This window comes from Thalassophryne amazonica, chromosome 10, assembly GCF_902500255.1.
Source record: "Thalassophryne amazonica chromosome 10, fThaAma1.1, whole genome shotgun sequence".
Taxonomy (NCBI): domain Eukaryota; kingdom Metazoa; phylum Chordata; class Actinopteri; order Batrachoidiformes; family Batrachoididae; genus Thalassophryne; species Thalassophryne amazonica.
In genome coordinates this window covers 111444826-111466006 of record NC_047112.1, presented here as the reverse complement: position 1 = coordinate 111466006, position 21181 = coordinate 111444826, and positions in this window count along the sequence as shown.

Genomic DNA, 21181 nt, shown 5'->3' with positions numbered 1-21181 from the left:
TGCGTAAACATATGGTGGAACATAAAATGCCTTTTCAAGGATCTTTCCACGACAATTGTATTGAAGATTCAATGCCATCTCTTCTTGTACAGTTTGTCTGCATGATTGAGCATGGTGCTGATATAAAATCTCAGCTAAGATTTGGTGCTTCGAAAACAGACATAGCAATGGCACAGCTGCTTCAGTATAACTGTTACGCAAAATACAGAGAAGAGTCTAAAACCTTCAGGCATTCTAAAGACCGTGAGACTCCATTTCCTGTATTTCTCGGAATGTCAATTTATTCAAAAACAAGAAAAAGGGTATTAGTTGAAATGCTTCATGATCACGGTATTAGCATCTCTTATGATAGGATGCTTGAAATATCTGCTCAACTAGGCGATGCAGCGGTTTCCCAATTCAATATGGAAGGTATTGTTTGTCCATCAATTCTTAGAAAGGATATTTTTACTACTGCTGCTATGGATAACATTGACCACAATCCATCTTCTACATCTACATCAACATCATTTCATGGAACTAGTATTTCCATTTTTCAGCATCCAACATCGGATAAGAAAGGTGAGGTGCGGGAGAGATTACCAGTAAATTCGAAAGCTAAAAAAGGTCCTGAACTGCCGGACTCATTTACCAACATACAACCGGCTTATTTCACTGAAAAACAGCCCAAGCCTTCAATAGTTGATAGTCCTCTTTCAGTTCCAACTTTACAGCTTCAGCCAGAATATGAATGGTTACAAAAGGTCAGTCTCATTGAATCCGTAAACGAGCATGAAGTCAATGTAACATGGTCATCACATCATGCATCTGAAAGCAGAAGCCCACCTTTTGAAGTTAGCATAACATCTTTGTTACCATTACTCAGGGACCAAGCACACTCCGTTGCCACAATCAGACATGTAATGGATACAATTAGTGATATTGTGTCTGTGTTGAACCCTAGTCAGATTCCTGTGATTGCTGCTGATCAGCCTATCTATGCAACTGCCAAACAAATTCAATGACACTGGCCAGAACGTTATGGTGAAGACAAGTTCATCATTATGTTTGGAGGGTTGCATATTGAGATGGCAGCATTTAAATCAATCGGATCACTATTGCAGGAAAGTGGCTGGACTGGTGCTCTTGTAGAATCTGGGGTAACAACGCCTGGTACAGCCGAATCTTTTTTATCGGCTTCCAGCGTTACTCAAACGCCAAATACACCAGGTAACGTCTTGCTGTTTATATAAACTTCTAAATGAGGCCTATGAAAATTACACCACAGAGGGAAATGAGAGCAGTCTTTCCAAAGAAGACTGGGTAAAGAAACGTGAAGCGGAGAGTCCACAGTTTCAGTTTTGGAATTTGATCCTGCGAGAGGCAGACTTTATGCTTTACCGACAGTCTCTGCAAGAGTTGATACCATATTTCTTTGCCAACAACAATGTTAATTACGCGAGATGGCTTCCAATCCACTTGAAAGATATGATTTGTTTGGAGGAAATAAACCCTCGAATGGCAGCTGAATTCAGAAGCGGAAAATTCGTGGTTCACAAATCAAGTCGTGCATTCTCTGCTTTGCCAATAGATCAGGCGCATGAGCAATCCAATGCTGTGATCAAAGGTGACGTGGGTGCAATAGGAATAACAGAGGATCTGTCTGCTCTGAGAAGATGGGTGGTCGCAGGTCCAGAGGTCAGCTATCTGGTAGGACAATATGAAACATTGTGTGGGGTGAAAGATATTCAACGAAGAGGTTCAGCACCAGGAGCAGAACGTACATGCCCAGAAAACATTCATAGAAAGAGTACAGAAGCTTCACTCTGTTATGAAGGAGATGGGAAATCCATTTATGGAGGAGACTGGTGAACGTCTTACCCTGGACACCAAAAGTGTAGCTCATGCCAGTGCTGCAGCCTTGGTTGCTGAACATTACCAGAGAGGCAAAGCAAGTTTTGATGAGTTTCTAAAAGGTCTTGAAGAGGGACAAGACTGTAAGTTTTATCATCCAATAAAGAGGAACAATATTGATTTCTTTCGTCAAAAGTCAGAAGCATCCTCAAAAGATCTGAAACTGAAGAATATTAAAGATGACTGTTTTCTAAATTGTTTACTTCATGCCATTCACGAGAGTGTGATTTAAACGATTTTTTCAAGCATGAAAATCAATCTTCACCGGCATCTCTTAGTGACAATGGCAGACTGCATCCAAGTCAAAAATCTCAACTGGCACAGATTCTTGAGGACAAAGTCACACTTGCAGAGAAACAACCTGGTGCTGAAGTAATAATTATCGATGGGTCAGCTTTAGTCAATTCCACCCATCCAAAGATTTCCAAGACCTTTGAAGAGTATGCTACTCTGGAGTTTGCTCCAAAAGTTCAATCCTACTGCTCAAAATGTTCTAGAATCGATCTGGTGTTTGATGTCTACAAATCAATCAATCAATCAATCAATCAATGTTTTTATATAGCGCCAAATCACAACAAACAGTTGCCCCAAGGCGCTTTATATTGTAAGGCAAGGCAAGCAGTTTAAAGGCTGAGATGAGGACAAAACGAGGGTTTGGAGCAAGGCGAAGGGTATCAGAAAAAGGTAACATTCCAAAAAATTGGCAGAATTTCATGAGAGACAATACGAACAAAACAGAACTGTTCAACTTTCTAGCTACGAAAGTGTTGTTTGCAACAGGCCAGTAAATCTTGAAGGTCTCTCAAAATGTAATCACGAGGAAGCAGATACGTGACTTTTTGTACATGCCAGACATGCTGCAGCAGAAGGAAGAAAATCCATCATGATTAAAGCTAATGACACAGATGTTTTGGTTATCAGCGTGACTGTCTTGCCTGATCTTATCAACATAGGACTACAATCACTTTGGCAGAGTTTGGTCAAGGAAAGAGTTTAAGATGGATTCCAGTCAACGATATCCATGAGAAAATTGGCACTGATAAATTGAACGGTTTGTTGTTCTTCCATGCGTTTACGGGATATGATGTTGTCTCCGCCTTTCGAGGTAAGGGAAAGAAAACTGCATGGCAGACATGGGATGTTTGTCTCGATGTTACAGATGTATTCTCAAAGCTTAGCAAATATCCACCAGTGATAAGCGAACACGATCAGAATGTATTGGAAGTTTGTGATTATGATGTATGATAGATCAAGTCCAACTGCAAGTATTGATGATGCAAGACTCGATTTGTTTGCTCGGAAGCAGAGGTCCTATGAGTCTATTCCTCCAACCCGCGGAGCACTGATTGAGCATACAAAGCGTGCAGTTTATCAAGCAGGATGTATCTGGGGTCAAGCTGCGATCTGCAATATGGAAAGAGAAAGATCTGGCGATTGGGGCTGGAAGAAAAATGATGAAATGTGGATGATTATTTGGACAAAATTGCCACCAATTGCTGAAAGCTACCAACAATTGACAAAATGTGGATGTAAAACTGAGTGTCATGGCAGGTGCAAATGCTTTTGGCTGACACTGCCCTGCACAGCACTATGCTCATGTAATTGTGATAATTGAATTGCTTTGAAAGGTGATTAGGATATAACTGTACATACTGTAATTAATATTACCTTTTTGTTGTTTTGACCCTGTTTTGGTGTCCATTTGTATGCATTTTTACACGTTTCATGTGTGATTCATGTGTGGCCGATGGCGGCCATTTCTAGATTTTGAGTCACTAACATGCTTTTTTGATAAAATAGTGCCTAAAGATGTTTCATGCCAAATTTCATGCTTGCATCACCTACTGAAAGATTTTTAGGGTAATCTGCTGGGCTAGAGACAAGAATCACAAACTGGCAACACTAGAGGTAACATAAGGTAATTGACCTGCAGGGTTGGGTGGGATTACTTTGAAGGAATACATGTGGATTACATGCATGTATGTACAAACATTTGGATTACTTGTAATCTGATTACTTTTGGATTACATTTCAAAGTAATCCTACCCAACTTTGTTGACCTGTGAAAGAAAGACAAAAGTTAGTGGCTTAACAAGACTAAACTAATGGCTGACAGGTGTGCAGGAGAAAACAGAAGGAGGAACTAATGCACATGAGATAACAGAAACATTCGGGAAAGAATAACTAAACAGACACATAAAAGTAGATCATAACACAGAACAGCAAACGGTGAGAAGAACCATTACTATTAATAAATAACCCAAACCACACACCAAAAGAAAACCAACATGGAACAGGCAAGTACTGAACACTGAAAATGGCCCACAAAGAAAATACTATACATCAGTGGTGTTCAAAGTATTCCAGAAAGGGCCAAGAGAGTGCAGGTTTTCTTTGCAACCACTGACCAACAGGTGATTTGACATCAAATTCAGCAGATGGGATGAGTTCCTCAGTGACACTTTTATACACACTTTTATTTGGCAGAATCATATGCAAACATATTTTACAATGGTAAATGTTTTAAGGTGCTCAGAATATTTACATTAAAAATTAAAACAATGAGCTTTTTTTTTCAGTTTGTAATATCCCCAGTCAACCCTACACTCGGGACTTAAATGTATGATTTTAACATTGTGAAGTTAGTCATGTTCAAATTAATTTTGCCACTCCATCCAGAGTATTTGTGTTATGTTTTTCTTGTTTATCAAAGCAAGCTTTTAAGAATGCATTGGGGCTTTCTTCATAAAAGAGATGCAAGTGAAAAAAAAAAAATCTACCATTCCACTTTTTTCGCTCTCTCAATTGCTTGTGGTGTTCTGCAGAAACGGCCTTGGAAATTAGACTCTAACTGGCTATGAAATAACATACAGCCAAGGAGAAGAGAAGGTAAAAAAAAAAGCTCCTATGAATCAATATGGGCAGTGGGGGAAGGCCAAATGTAATAAATAATACAGTAACAAGGCTAACTAATGAGCTGTAGCGACGCTGCGGTTCACAGAACAGTCCCTTTGTATGAATCCCGGCTAATAATCTTGGTGAGCCAATGGATGATGAAGCATTGCCATAAGGCAACACCTGCGCAATTAAAGCAGTGGATTCTTTTGCTTGCAACATTAATTTCAGGCCTTTTCTAAAGGCCCGATGAGCGCACTAATAATCTAGTCTACTTGACTCCATGTCTAGCTGAAACAGAGCATCTAATTAGGTAAAGGTAATTAATTAGAGATAAACGGATCTAATCAGAGCCCGTTAGCTCACCCACTTTCTTGGCATTAAGACGCAACGCCTCCTGCTCTCTCATTGGCTGCCCTGTCAGCTGCTCAGCCAACATGAAAAAGACATGTTTTTAATAGAGGCTTTGTGATCTGACAGCAAACTATACTCACAATACTCTTCCTTTGTTTCACTAATGATCTTATTAACGGTTGAATTTCCCCGGTAATTTATAGTTTTATCAAAACTGGAGCTGTTTCTTTGAAATAACATTACATTATTTTAATTGGGGTTAGTGTAGGTGCATAACACAATGGACTGGAGTAGTTTCATTTAATAAAAATCATTTTACTTTAATGATTATTTTCATTTCATGCTAATATTTGCATGCCGCTTCTCAGAGTACGATGAAGCAGTCATCATGGAAGGAAAACATGCATTTCATCCCCATGTTGGAACTTGAAGCCCTGCACAGCAAACATCTGCCTTTCGATCACTTTGATTCTAATTCTGATCTGAGAGCTGAAGCCTGCAGCAGGCTGACACTAAGGCAGGAAGAAGACTTCCATGCTTCCGCTCGTGTACCTATCGTGTACAATTTCTACCCAATAGATGTTCAAGTTTGTGCAAAGGTGCAAATACTGTTTGAAAATGGAAGTTTAATGGTTATTATAATGAATGTTGACATAGCAGTTGGGAAAAGCAAGAAGGAAATGGCAGAAACTGTGAGAGGAGGAGCAGTTTGTTTAGATACCTGGGTGTTGTTGGGTTGCATGAGGAAGAATGATTTGGGAGATACATGATTATTTTTTCCCCCCTTTGCTTTTCTGGTACACAGGGGAGTCGTCTGCTGCAAGAAGGCAGGGCACTCCCTCGACACGCATCATTAGAAGGTTTTTTTACAAGCGACAAGCAGGCTATTTGGCTGTCATTGGGATTGTTTGAAGAGAATATGTTTCTGCAGCGTACTCATGGGAGCCCCACATCAGGAATAAAGTAGATCACACTTGACACTACTGTTATGCATTTGTCAATATTAAGGCTAAGAGGTTGGGCCAGTGTGTGTAAATTGGTGGTTTGCCCTTGTTTCTTGCCTCAAATGTGACTTGACCTTTAACCGATCATGTCACTCATTTCCTAACCTTGTTTTTGCTAATTGCTGCAGTGGGCTTCACCAAATCTGTTCAAAGATTTTCTGAACAGTTTCTCATAGTCCACCATGAGGAAAAGTGTGTTATTTTATGTGGGAAGTAGGTCATTGTCAGAATGTTGAAGCAATGCTGCTTTTTGTTTTTAATTTTAGTTAAACCACAAACTGCACATACAGTTGCTTGATGTGATGCTTGGCCAAATAAAATAAAATGTGCAATGTTTTGCAGTTTGTTCAAAAATATGGTCATGTAAATCACCACAAATCATTATTTTATTCATTCATTTTATTAATTTTTCTGTAATTATTGTATGGCTTTTGCCTTACAATATAAAGCGCCTTGGGGCAACTGTTTGTTGTGATTTGGCGCTATATAAATAAAATTGATTTGATTTGATTTGATTTAAAAAACATATGTACAAAATTACATTTGAATCTACCATGTCATTCTGACTATAATGTGGTTTTTATTCTTGAAAATACAACACAAGATAGTGTCATTTGATATTCAGGGTTGAGAGTTTTACATGTTATGTACATCCCCAACAATAAACAATGGCAAACACCTATGAAATGAATGTCTGTCCCAGGAATTAGCTCATAGGTGCATGATGGAGAGACACAGCAACTGTCCTGATTAGAAAACCCTGAAAAGTCAGGAATGTTAATGGGCAACTTATGAGTAGTCATCATACAAACTTTAAGATCCTGGTTTTAAATGCAGCAGAGTCAATAAACAACTCTCAAGCAGCCAAGAAAATGGTAAGACAGAGTGTAATATTAATACAATAACATGCTTTTGGAGGGCGGTATGCATTTTCAGAGGCCCTCCATCCATCCCGTCGCCCGCAATGACAGCTATTCGCCCGTGTTAGACGAGGGCGAATAGCTGTTATTTGCATTATTATCACTTTTTACTGAGATACACAACACGTAACGCGTACATAAAAAGTTGGCTCACTTAACTTATGCTTTGTCACCTGGTGCGCGCACTGCTGTTCAAATTCAGCAGTGCGTCCTCATCAAGCTGACTGCTTTAGCTGCTGTTCATTGTTGTACTATCCATGAGAAAATCATCCGGAATATCCATATTGGGACCAAAACACACTTCTCGCCTTTTCATCTTGTCCTCTGCGGACAGTTTGTTTTTTTTTCCCCTCTGCAGACAGTTCTTGGGCTGCGCGCGCGCTATGACGTCATTTGTTTCCGCACAGCGGGCGGGTATAGCTAGATACTGTTGCCGTAAAACTATGATACCGGCCTAGCAACGCCCCGGGAAAGTGATAATAATAGAAAATATGAGCCTTATAAGGGCTGTCAGACAAAGAAGGCTGGAGACAAATGCAGGACTCCACAATGTAGCTCTGGTTCAAGGAGGTGTTTACTGAAAGGCTCAGCTGGCTTTGGTACACAGAGAGGCAGTCCAAGAGAAGCAAACAAATCAAAAACATCAGGTAATGGCGTGGTCAATAATACAGGCAGGTGGTCAAAACACAACATGGAAGCAGGACTTAGACTGAACAAGATACAGAGCTAGAAGCGATGGCACAGGGCACAACGATCAGCTGAAAAACCAGTGTAACCAGTGGTGTTTAAATACTCCCAGTGATAAGTGCAGAAAGATCCAGAACAAGGCGTGACACAACCAGAGTGAAACGCCCCCCACCAAGCTCAAAGAAAGGCAGACAAGAGAAATGCGGATCAAAAAAACCCAAGCAAGACACACCCAGCCAGAAAAACAACATAATCCAGAAACAAAACCCAATAGCACAATATAGGTCAAAACACAATACATGACAAGCCTAAAAATAATTTAGTATAATAACAGTCAGAAAATATCAGCTTTTCTGTTCCTAAAGGTGACAGTGAAAATAAATGATGGACTGACCATAAAATATGCTTTTATTAGGGTTATTTTCAATTAATAATATACTGTATATACTGTATTATTCAAATCAAATCAATTTTATTTATATAGCGCCAAATCACAACAAACAGTTGCCCCAAGGCGCTTTATATTGTAAGGCAAAGCCATACAATAATTACGGAAAAACCCCAACGGTTAAAAAAGACCCCCTGTGAGCAAGCACTTGGCGACAGTGGGAAGGAAAAACTCCCTTTTAACAGGAAGAAACCTCCAGCAGAACCAGGCTCAGGGAGGGGTAGTCTTCTGCTGGGACTGGTTGGGGCTGAGGGAGAGAACCAGGAAAAAGACATGCTGTGGAGGGGAGCAGAGATCAATCACTAATGGTTAAATGCAGAGTGGTGCATACAGAGCAAAAAGAGAAAGAAACACTCAGTGCATCATGGGAAACCCCCCAGCAGTCTAAGTATAACTAAGGGATGGTTCAGGGTCACCTGATCCAGCCCTAACTATAAGCTTTAGCAAAAAGGAAAGTTTTAAGCCTAATCTTAAAAGTAGAGAGGGTGTCTGTCTCCCTGATCTGAATTGGGAGCTGGTTCCACAGGAGAGGAGCCTGAAAGCTGAAGGCTCTGCCTCCCATTCTACTCTTACAAACCCTAGGAACTACAAGTAAGCCTGCAGTCTGAGAGCGAAGCGCTCTATTGGGGTGATACGGTACTACGAGGTCCCTAAGATAAGATGGGACCTGATTATTCAAAACCTTATAAGTAAGAAGAAGAATTTTAAATTCTATTCTAGAATTAACAGGAAGCCAATGAAGAGAGGCCAATATGGGTGAGATATGCTCTCTCCTTCTAGTCCCCGTTAGTACTCTAGCTGCAGCATTTTGAATTAACTGAAGGCTTTTCAGGGAACTTTTAGGACAACCTGATAATAATGAATTACAATAGTCCAGCCTAGAGGAAATAAATGCATGGATTAGTTTTTCAGCATCACTCTGAGACAAGACCTTTCTAATTTTAGAGATATTGCGCAAATGCAAAAAAGCAGTCCTACATATTTGTTTAATATGCGCTTTGAATGACATATCCTGATCAAAAATGACTCCAAGATTTCTCACAGTATTACTAGAGGTCAGGGTAATGCCATCCAGAGTAAGGATCTGGTTAGACACCATGTTTCTAAGATTTGTGGGGCCAAGTACAATAACTTCAGTTTTATCTGAGTTTAAAAGCAGGAAATTAGAGGTCATCCATGTCTTTATGTCTGTAAGACAATCCTGCAGTTTAGCTAATTGGTGTGTGTCCTCTGGCTTCATGGATAGATAAAGCTGGGTATCATCTGAGTAACAATGAAATTTAAGCAATACCGTCTAATAATACTGCCTAAGGGAAGCATGTATAAAGTGAATAAAATTGGTCCTAGCACAGAACCTTATGGAACTCCATAATTAACCTTAGTCTGTGAAGAAGATTCCCCATTTACATGAACAAATTGTAATCTATTAGATAAATATGATTCAAACCACCGCAGCGCAGTGCCTTTAATACCTATGGCATGCTCTAATCTCTGTAATAAAATGCAAATGATCAGGTAGCTGTTTTACAACTACCCTTTCAAGAATTTTTGAGAGAAAAGGAAGGTTGGAGATTGGCCTATAATTAGCTAAGATAGCTGGGTCAAGTGATGGCTTTTTAAGTAATGGTTTAATTACTGCCACCTTAAAAGCCTGTGGTACATAGCCAACTAATAAAGATAGATTGATCATATTTAAGATCGAAGCATTAATTAATGGTAGGGCTTCCTTGAGCAGCCTGGTAGGAATGGGGTCTAATAGACATGTTGATGGTTTTGAGGAAGTAATTTTTTCTCTAATAGTTAAAATTTTATTAGCAAAGAAAGTAATGAAGTCATTACTAGTTAAAGTTAAAGGAATACTCGGCTCAATAGAGCTCTGACTCTTTGTCAGCCTGGCTACAGTGCTGAAAAGAAACCTGGGGTTGTTCTTATTTTCTTCAATTAGTGATGAGTAGTAAGATGTCCTAGCTTTACGGAGGGCTTTTTTTATAGAGCAACAGACTCTTTTTCAGGCTAAGTGAAGATCTTCTAAATTAGTGAGACGCCATTTCCTCGCCAACTTATGGGTTATCTGCTTTAAGCTGCGAGTTTGTGAGTTATACCACGGAGTCAGGCACTTCTGATTTAAGGCTCTCTTTTTCAGAGGAGCTACAGCATCCAAAGTTGTCCTCAATGAGGATATAAAACTATTGACGAGATAATCTATCTCACTCACAGAGTTTAGGTAGCTACTCTGCCCTGTGTTGGTATATGGCATTGGAGAACATAAAGAAGGAATCATATCCTTAAACCTAGTTACAGCGCTTTCTGAAAGCATATTCATTCTGCTGTAACCAGGTTTCTGTAAGGCAGAATAAATCAATATGTTGATCAATTATTATATCATTTGCTAACAGGGACTTAGAAGAGAGAGATCTAATGTTTAATAGACCACATTTAACTGTTTTAGTCTGTGGTGCAGCTGAAGGTGCTATATTATTTTTCTTTTTGAATTTTTATGCTTAAATAGATTTTTACTGGTTATTGGTGGTCTGGGAGCAGACACCGTCTCTACGGGATGGGGTAATGAGGGGATGGCAGGGGGAGAGAAGCTGCAGAGAGGTGTGTAAGACTACAACTCTGCTTCCTACAGGGGCCTGGCTAGCTGTAGAATTTTCCACGGTGCGGAGCCGAGTCTCCAATTCGCCCAGCCTGGCCTCCAAAGCTACGAATAAGCTACACTTATTACAAGTACCATTACTGCTAAAGGAGGCCGAGGAATAACTAAACATTTCACACCCAGAGCAGAAAAGTGCGGGAGAGACAGGAGAAGCCGCCATGCTAAACCGGCTAAGAGCTAGTAGCTGCGCTAAGCTAGCGGATTGCTAAAAACACACAAAGTGAATAATGTGTAAATAATTTAGAGGTGATTCAGCAGAGGGAGTGCTTTAGTTAAGGCACGTGAAGATTACACTGTGAAACAAATCGTTATCTAGTTAACTAGATCAATCTAACTGCGCAGATTAAACAGCTAACAGATACAGAAAAACACTGCTGTGCTCCGGAACAGGAAGTGATACAATACCGCAGTGAGAGCCAACCACCAGTAGAGGCAGATTATTGTCTTGTAATTAAGATTATCTTGTATTCAAAGCAATATTGCAGTGTAATTTTAATTTGTATTTCTGGGTCTTGTGTCTCTCATTTTAAGGCCCCCTGACACTTGTACAACTTTGATGCACACACTGGCATGCACTGTGTCATGAAGGAGAGTAAAGTCATTGCTAACAGGCGTAGACTGAACATGCGCTGGCGCATGCAATTGCGCAAAGAGAATTTTGAAAGGTTCAAAAAAATCACACATAAATGTTATGCAACAAAGGTGAAGTGGTAGTGAACGTTGCACGATCTACTTGCCAACACTACGTGCAGCCGAGTAAAGAAGTGAACACCGCATGATTGCGCAGCTCGTCTGCACAATTATAACGAGATGTCAAATCTATTATGAACATACAGCTGCACACAAGAAGGAAAGAACATACAGCTGTTTTACCAAGCCATTACAAATAATTACCTTTGTAGATGGCTCCAAATGCGTTCTCCCACTTGTTCAGCATATGCGCACAAGAAAAGAGTTGCCTGTCCATTTCAGTACAGTAATACTATGGTCAAAAAACCACTAGTACTCATATTTTGGCAGTGTGGGTAGATGGCAAGTCCTGCTGGAAAAGGAAATCAGCAACTCACTTAAGCTTGTCAACACATGGAAGTGCATGAAGTGCTCTCAAATATCCTGGCACCCCAGATCAAATATCTTGGCACCCCAGATCATCACTAACTGTGGAAACGTCACACTGCAGTTCAAACATCTTGGATCTGTGCCACTCTACTCTTCCTGCAGAGTCTAGCACCTTGATTTCTGAATCAGAATCAAATTTATTGCCAAGTTCTCACATACAATGAATTTGATCTGGTGTCATTGGTACATAAACAGCAATAAAAAGAAAAGGAAAAAAATACTTCTGTAAGAAGTAAAGGAGTCAGATAGGCAAACCTATGTTCACACACTCACACACACTCATCTTCAACTGCTTAGTCCAATTAAGGGTTGCGGGGGGCTGCAGCCTATCCCAGCAGTCATAGAACGTGAGGCGGGGTACAACCAGGACAGGACGCCAGTCTGTCACAGGGCCACAAACAGACAAACAAACACAGTCACACCCACTCGCACACCTACGGACAATTTAATTCCAATCCATCTAACCCGCACATCTTTGGATGTGGAAGGAAACCAGAGCACCAGGAGGAAACCCATGCAAACACGGGGAGAACATGCAAACTCCACACAGAAAGGCCACAGGTGGGAATTGAACCCATGACCTTCTCACTGTGAGGCAACAGTGCTAACCACTAAGCCACCGTGCTGCCCAACCTATGTTCATTGTCAAATAAATATATAACATAGTGTAACAGGGCTGTGCAAAGGCATGCACATGTACAGTATCTTTCAGTGCAGGGATGATCAATCTGCACTTTGTGGGAGTGAGGGCATCTCTGGCATTATTTATAAGTCTAGTTGTGGACGGAAAGGAGCTGTTTCTGTGTTTTGATTTTTCGGTCCTGATGGACCTCAGCCATCTGCCAGAGGGGAGGGTGACAAAAAGTTTGTGTCCTAGGTGAGAGGGATCAGCCACTGTCTTCCTTGCTCGCCTCAGGTCCCTGGTGGTGTTCAGGTCCTATAGGGATGGCAGATTGTAGTTGATCACCCTCTCTGCTGCGTGGATGATACGCTGCAGTCTGCACCTGTCCTTAGCTGTGGCAGCAGTGTACCAGGCAGTGATGTGGAGGAGATGATGGACTCAATGATGGCAGCGTAGAAGTTCACCATCATTGTTTTTGGCAGGTTGAACTTCCTTAGCTGCTGCAGAAAGTAAATCCTCTGTTGTGCTGTGTTCATTAGAGAGCTGACATTCAGCTCCCACATAAGGTCCTAGGTGATGGTGATCCCCAGGTAACTGAAGGACTCCACAATGGCGACTGTGGAGTCACACAAGGTGATGGGGCTGGCCGGGACTGGGTTCTTTCTGAAATCAACAACCATCTCCATTGTCTTGAGGACACTGAGCTCCATTGACTGAGAATTGATGTTGTTGTTACTCAGAGTCCAGCCATTTAGCTTCCCTGACTGCCTTCCCATATGTGTACTTTGACTCTTTAAACCTGGCCTTATCCCCACTCTTGAAAGCCAGGGTTTGTCATTGTTATACCTCACTGTGGTTTGTGATGAATGCAGCAGTCCTCACAGAAGCTGATATATGAAGTCACAGCATCTGTGTACTCATCCAGAATGTTGGTGGCAGTCTTGAGCACATCCCAGTCTGTTTTTTCTAAACATGCTTGAAGATCCTCCACAGCCTCACTGCTCCCTAGTTTAGATGTCCTCGCTACAGGTTTGCAGAGCTTTAGTTTCTGCCTGTCAGCAGGAATCAGGTGAACCATGGCATGGTCAGAGTGGCCCAGAGTGGCACGGGAGACAGCATGATAAGCATTGTTCATAGCTATGTAACAGTGATCCACAATTCTGTCTTCTCTGGTTGAGTCCTCTCTGGTTCTGTCCTCTCATTTGATGAGCTGTATGTATTTGAGATTACTTTTTTAAAGACACCCAAGACAATAAATAAAGAGTCCGGATTACTAGTCTGTTCCACATGCAGTATCTGGTTGGTGAGCGTGCGTTGCGCCTTGTGCACGTTAGCCATTGGTGGGATGTAAACACCAGCCAGAATGAATGAGGTACACTCACGGGGTGAGTAGAATGGTTTGCAGTTAATAAAGTTTCCAGATCAGGAGAACAGTGTTGCTGAATCACTGTCACATCATTACACCAGCCACTGTTGCTGTAAAAACAGATTCCACCACCCTTCATTTTGCTGGAGAGTCCTGCGTCTCGGTCCACTCTGAAAAGTTGGAAGCCTGCCAGCTGCAGCTCAGAGTCCGGTATTGATCCACAGAGTCTCCATGAAGCTCAAAACAGCAGACATGGTGAAATCTCTGCTTTTCCCCAGCAGTAGCTGGAGTTTGTCCACTTTATTTTGCAGAGCGCGCACACTGGAGAGGAATATTCCTGGTAGCAGCGTATGGTGGTTATGCCAGTGGAGCCGTATGAGTGCTCCAGCACGTCTCCCCCTCCTGCTGCAGGGACATGGGCCAAGGTGAGAGAAGCTTTGGCCAACATGGCCAATAAATCCCCTCAAGGCTTGAGAAAATGAACATATATATATATATATATATATGTGTGTGTGTGTGTGTGTGTGTGTGTGTGTGTGTGTGTGCAGGGGTGGTGACCAGTGTTTAGTGCGCTTGGTTTCAGTGTGGAAGGTTTCCGGTTCAAACCTCAACCCTTCCACGTCTCCATGTAATGTGGAGTTGCGTCAGGAAGGGTATCTGGTATAAAACTTCTGCTAAATCATCATGCAGACCCACCTTGGATCTACTGTGGTGACCCCTAAAGAAAACAAAGGAGCAGTCGAAGGGACTTACTTTACCTTCATAAAGTTCAAGCACAAACGTTCTGACAATGTTTGGCCTAATGTTCTCAAAATGTTTGTGCTAACGTTACTATCAAACATTGTGGGAACCAGAAAGAAATGTTCCGGGAACTTTACAGCTAATGTTCTGATAATATTTGACAAACGTTCTGATAACATTTTCGGAATTTTATTTTGTTAGCTGGGTAAGTCCCTTTTCTCTTGTTAATAAATTAATTAAATATCAAATGACAAGGATTTTTTTAGGTGTTATATAAAACAAATAATGAATGTTTTTTTTCATTTGTTCAATGGTAATGCCTCATTTAATGGAACATTCCATCTTTCACCTCATGAAATATTCTTACCATTGCACTCATAAACATAAATTATTTGTATATTACGTTACGATAAAACATTCAGCTCTCTGCTGACATATTTTGGAAAATCAAGTAAAAACATGGTAACTGTAACCAACATTCATACTTTGAAGTAGAGGTGGGAGATACCGGCAATTTTGGTATTGATCCGATACCAAGTAAATACAGGCCCAGTATCGCCGATATCGATAACGATACTTTTTCATATTTAAGCTTCATAGATCCAAAGGATCCAAAAGACCTAGGATAGAATTTCACCAACCATTGTACATGACAACAAAATACTTTATTATCACAATCAAAATTTTTGTTTAAAAAAAAAATCACTCAACACAACTTAAAACAAAATCTCCTGAGGTAGAGGGCTGACAAACCACAATACAAGGGTGCGCTGCTCCGTGTTATGTGACTTTGATAACTTTGATGAATCTGCGTGCGCAGCAGTCAGTGCGTGCGGGAGACAAAAAAAGCTTGAGTATCGATCTTTTTACATGAGGATCGTTCAATATCAATACCAGTGTTGGTATCGATATTATCGGTATTAGGATCGATCCGCCCACCTCTACTTTGAAGTGACACAGCAGACTTCTGTCAGTGTTGTTTTACTTGTCTGGCAGATTTCCAGCAAAACCTTCATGTTAAATATGTTCGTTGTTCTTCCCAACATCTCTGTTGGCCTGTGTTTATTTGTTGTGTTCATTGTTGTCGTTTTGTCTCCATTTTATGTTGTTGGGTGTTTTTGGTTGTTTTACACTTTCAGTCACAACTGCAGATTTACAGTGGCTCTTCATCTCCATTTAGCTAATATTAAGATTTGTAAGTGACTTGTCTTATTACAGCTTTAACCCACGTGGTTCAAAATTCAGCTTTTTTTTCCAGATAAGGAAAATTTTATGATATTGGTGACATATGATTTTAAACCATTGTACACTGTAGAATATGAATTTAGTGACGCCTAAAAATCCTTTTATGACATAAATCATGAAAAGTGGCTAATGTGTCAGGATCTGCCCCAGCCTGGGGTTCATGTCTGGGTTTTCCCCTTATTTGGTCTAGGCTTCCACTGAGGGTTTTATAGTTTTACTTTTTATATTATTATATGTTGTCATGTAAGTCTTGGTTTGGTTCTGTTCGTTTCTGTATTTTGTGTAATGCTTCTGTTACCGGTTTTATTCTGTGTATCATTTATTTATGGTTTAGTCATTCATTGCATTACCTAGTCCCTGGTTTTGATTTGTTCATCATTTATTTCCTATTCTGTCAATAGTTTGTTTTGTCATGTTTAGTGTATTCACTTCCTGTGTCATGTCCTCTCTTTTTAGTTATCACTGGTTTTCCACTCCTCGACTCGCCACCTTAGTTTTAGTTTCGCCCCCTCTGTTTTGTTCGTGTGAGTCAAGCACGTCACATTTTGCACCGTTGGTTTTTCTGTCATTTAATTATCTTGCTCCAGTTCACTTTGCTTTTGCCTTACTGCACTCTCTTGCACTTACCTTTGTCTTCCCTGGTCACGCCCCCTTCCAGCACTCTCTGCACACCTGTTTCTCATTTCACACTCTGATTATTCCACTAGTATTTAAGCCCTCACTGTTTCACAGTCCCTCACCATATTGTTGCATGTTGCACTTTCCAGCCTCAAGCCTTTGTCCTGTTTTGCCTCGTAATATTTCTGACCTTGCCTGTGTTACCGACTTCTGCCTCGTCTTATCCCTGAACTCTGCTCATTTTTTACTTTGCCTCTGCCTCAGCCCTGTGAACTCCTGCCGCCGTGTATTTGGAACTGTGCTTGTTTTTTGGACTCCGCCTCAGCTTGCTACCTGCCTGTACCTCACTACTTTGACTGATTTCCTGTGTACCGAACCTATTGCCAGCTTACCAGATAAAGTTATTTTTTCTTACTCCAACACCTGTGTCTGTGAGTCTGCATTTGCCTCCTACAACTTTCAGGGTCAAGCCACCACAAACCATAACATAATGTGCTCCATAAAAAATAACTTGCAAAGTTGAAGAGATTAGCACGCCATGTGCCATAAGTGCTTAAGTTCCAAATTCAATTTGTTAATATTTTCTCAAAGCAGGATAATCTTAAAGCGTGCTGCAGTAGCACAGTCTGTGAAGAATAAATTGCATGAGACAGCAGTGACAGAGAAGTAAAGTGGCACATTGTGTGGACATGATGGACTGTCACATAGCGAGCGCTGCCCATAATGCAACCATCACTGGTCCAAAGTGCAGGGTGTACGCAGCATTTACAATTGAAATAAGACAGTCTGCAGGCATAGAGATCCTCATTATATCATATCCCTAAGGGCTGAGGGCAGCACTTCAGTCGGGAAGGAGGAGACAAGCGCATCCTCACTGTTCCACAAAGACAGAGACAAGTAAGAGTTTGGTTCCAACACCAGTCTTCAAATGGCTTTTCAAAAGCAAACGGAGACAAAGGTGGTGGGGAACTGGAGAGAGATTTGTGTTGATGTCTGTGATTCCACTTTGTTTGTCTGCTCATCACCATTGGCAAAACAGGCAAACATAGCACAGGGGTCACATCTGAGTGTCTATTGGACGGGAGATGGTGAGAGGACAGTGGTGGTGCAGCACTCTGCTGTGTCCAAAACTATTTACATCATTGGCACTGATCATGAAGCACCCGCTGGCAGTGTTTAGATAATTTGACGATATCAAACTCCCTTCCAGACACCTCTTACTGGTGCCATTAAGGGAGGGTGAAGATGAAAGGTGCTCGGCGTATTTTAAAAATTGTTGGTTTTCTTTGTAATGATAGCTCATGCAATTAAGCACTGGCTTCAGGCTCTGCATGTCCTTGTGTAGAAAAATCTCAATTAATTGTGTGTGTGTGTGTGTGTGTGTCTGAGAAAGAGAGAAGGATCGTGTGAAGCCATTATGCCAATGCATTAGATATGTGGAGTGTATTTTAATACACCAAACAGATATAGTGATTAGTGATGGAACAAAGTACTCAATATACATGATGCGCATTTGACACAGCGAGCTAATGCCCAGATCACACGTCTCAAGCTTAGAGTCGACCTACAGGGTGAATGTTTGCAGCCTGTGGCTTGCCTTATCATTTATTATTAAATACATCTCCAATGATTATTTCTTTCAGACTTCCATGTTTAACCCTTGGAGGTCATATACCTGGTATGCAATATATAGGCCCAACACCATAGTAGGAGAAACATGCCCATATCATGATGCTTGCACCACCATGCTTCACTGTCTTCACTGTGAACTGTGGCTTGAATTCAGAGTTTGGGGGTCGTCTCACAAACTGTCTGCAGCCCTTGGACCCAAAAAGAACAATTTTACTCTCATCAGTCCACAAAATATTCCTCCATTTCTCTTTAGGCCAGTTGATCTGTTTGTTGGCAAATTGTAACCTCTTGTGCACATGTCTTTTATTTAACAGAGGGACTTTGTGGGGGATTCTTGCAAATAAATTAGCTTCACACAGACGTCTTCTAACTGTCACAGCACTTACAGGTAACTCCAGACTGTCTTTGATCATCCTGGAGCTGATCAATGGGTGAGCCTTTGCCATTCTGGTTATTCTTCTATCCATTTTGATGGTTGTTTTCCGTTTTCTTCCACGCGTCTGTTTTTTTTTTTTTTGTCAATTTTAAAGCATTGGAGATCATTGTAGATGAACGGCCTATAATTTTTTGCACCTGCGTATACGTTTTCCCCTCTCCAATCAACTTTTTAATCAAACTATGCTAACTACTATCATTGTGAACACCCCCTTTTCTACTTTTTTTTTTTTTTTTTTACAAATAGCCCAATTTCATAGCCTTAAGAGTGTGCATATCATGAATGCTTGGTCTTGTTGGATTTCTGAGAATCTACTGAATCTACTGGTACCTTGTTTCCCATGTAACAATAAGAAATATACTCAAAACCTGGATTAATCTTTTTAGTCACATAGCACCACTATTATTCTGAACACTACTGTATGTCACTGCACTACTGATGCTGTTTTTCGTTTATGATTGCAATGTTCTGTGGCACTCACTTCTTCTAACTTTAATCACTTTCAATAACAATAGTGACATCTTGTGAAGTACTTGGTGGAAGAAAAAGTGCGATGTAGGGCAGGCTTCTTAGTGTGTGATCCCGACTGTCTGCATGTTAGCTTCTCTTTCATTAGAGACGAACAGCCTGAGGTGGTGTTGGAGGGCCGGGGAGTATGTGTGGACACAGGGGGTGTAGGAGGGGTTGGTTTCACTGCAAATTGCTCAGAAGATCATAAGAAGGCCCAAGTGCTGCCTAGGAGACAAAAGCGACTGGTGATGAGATAAATAGTTGTTGCACAATGCAACACTTGCTAAGCATTGTGAACATTTATTGCTCGTGCCAGGAACTTTCAGCAAGCATTTCATCACACGCAGCTCTGGCCCTGTGAAATCTCGTGTAATTCTACAGTCAGCATGTTGGAGAGGCAGGGGAAATAAGAGCACATGTTATCGGTGGCTGCCTGATGTGCCTTTCTGCACCTTGAGGCATGGTCCTGGAAAATTCACTGTGAACTTTCGACACTTAAATGCTAAAATGCGACTGATTTGAGATGATAATAGGTGCCCTAATAGAAGCTGATCCTTTGCAATGGCTGGAAGTCTTATTGCACACAGCTGTAATGCAATTTGAGCAGACAGTTCAGAAAAAAAAATAGAGAGGAAAGCACAGATAGTGGAAAATAACACAACCCTTCTTGCTAGCTGAGAGGGAAATGTGTCTTGTAGTGCTCTGCTGTGTTTCGGGGTCGGGTGGAGGTAGCTGCAGATCGCAGACAGGGCAGGAGATGGTAAGTGAAGCTGGCAGAGTGAGAATCCAGGCAAGGGGCTTGACGGTATAAGAAGAGATTTGACCTCCTCAGCCCCCCAAAGATTCACAAATGGATGGAGGCGTTGGAAGGGACATGACTTGAGTTGGAAACCTGTTCAAGGTTGACAAGAGCCAAGGTCAATCCTCAGCAAGTACGACTGCAAACAAGCTGCTGCAAGAAACCTAAAGGGCTCAAATCAGGATTGCTTCCACAATAATTCCCCACTTATTGCCATGTTGAATTGACCTTAGATGTTTGAGGGCTGTTGCCTCAAAGGAAAAGTTCTTGTCTGTGTACTACACCAGTCTTTGCTTCAGTGTACAGGAACAATGACAAAAACCACATGTATGGATTCATTTTGTGGCACAATAACAAAAGAAATTCATTCAGTCATCATCATGGAGATCTAGAAACTTTTTTATATATTTATTGCTGCCTGTATACCCAAACAAAGTACTGGTGTGTCTTATAGTCAAAAGCACTCTCTCTGCACCATTGATCCGTCTGTATGGTGAGATTTGATTATTTATTTATTTTTTTATTTTATTAATTTTGAACATTTGCCACTTGAAACAGAGAATGCAAATCCATTTGATGCATGTCAAGTCCCTGGTGGTATCTTGTAAGTGTAAACTGAGGGCAAAGGTGAGCATTGTGCACAAAGAGGTTGGGTTTACCCAATTCGTTATTCAGGGTCGTGTTCTAGTCCTACCAAAATATGAAGCAATCAAAGTGTCATTCATCAGTGATGTGGTATCATACAGACTCAAGTGAAGGTGTGGAAGAGCTTTCTGGTTAGGAAATGGATCTGCCTCGACAGGGCAAGTGAGCATGCAAGATCAGATACATAATACTGGAATTAACTGCATTAACACCTATGTGAATATTTTGACCTTTAGGTTCCCCGTAACACTTAGCAAGAATGAGCACGAATGAAGATGAATTAGGCCTAATAAAAAAATTAAAAAAAAAACAATTTGTGGCACATCTATTGTGACGGTGGTATTAACATTTCCGATGTGTAAATATTCTCCCCTGACCGCCATGCAGGAGTCTTGCATGTGAGGTGCAGCTGCATTAACTGGCTGTTGAGCCACATCTCACATGCAAATTCCAGAATGAATGAAGCCCCAAAACCTGTCAATTTTACGACACTTTAAGGAAAGTGAAAAGTTGTTCAGTCTGTTTAAACTACAATTTTGCTGTAGTGCACACTGGCATGCACAATGGTACAAACCGAGTGAGCATTTT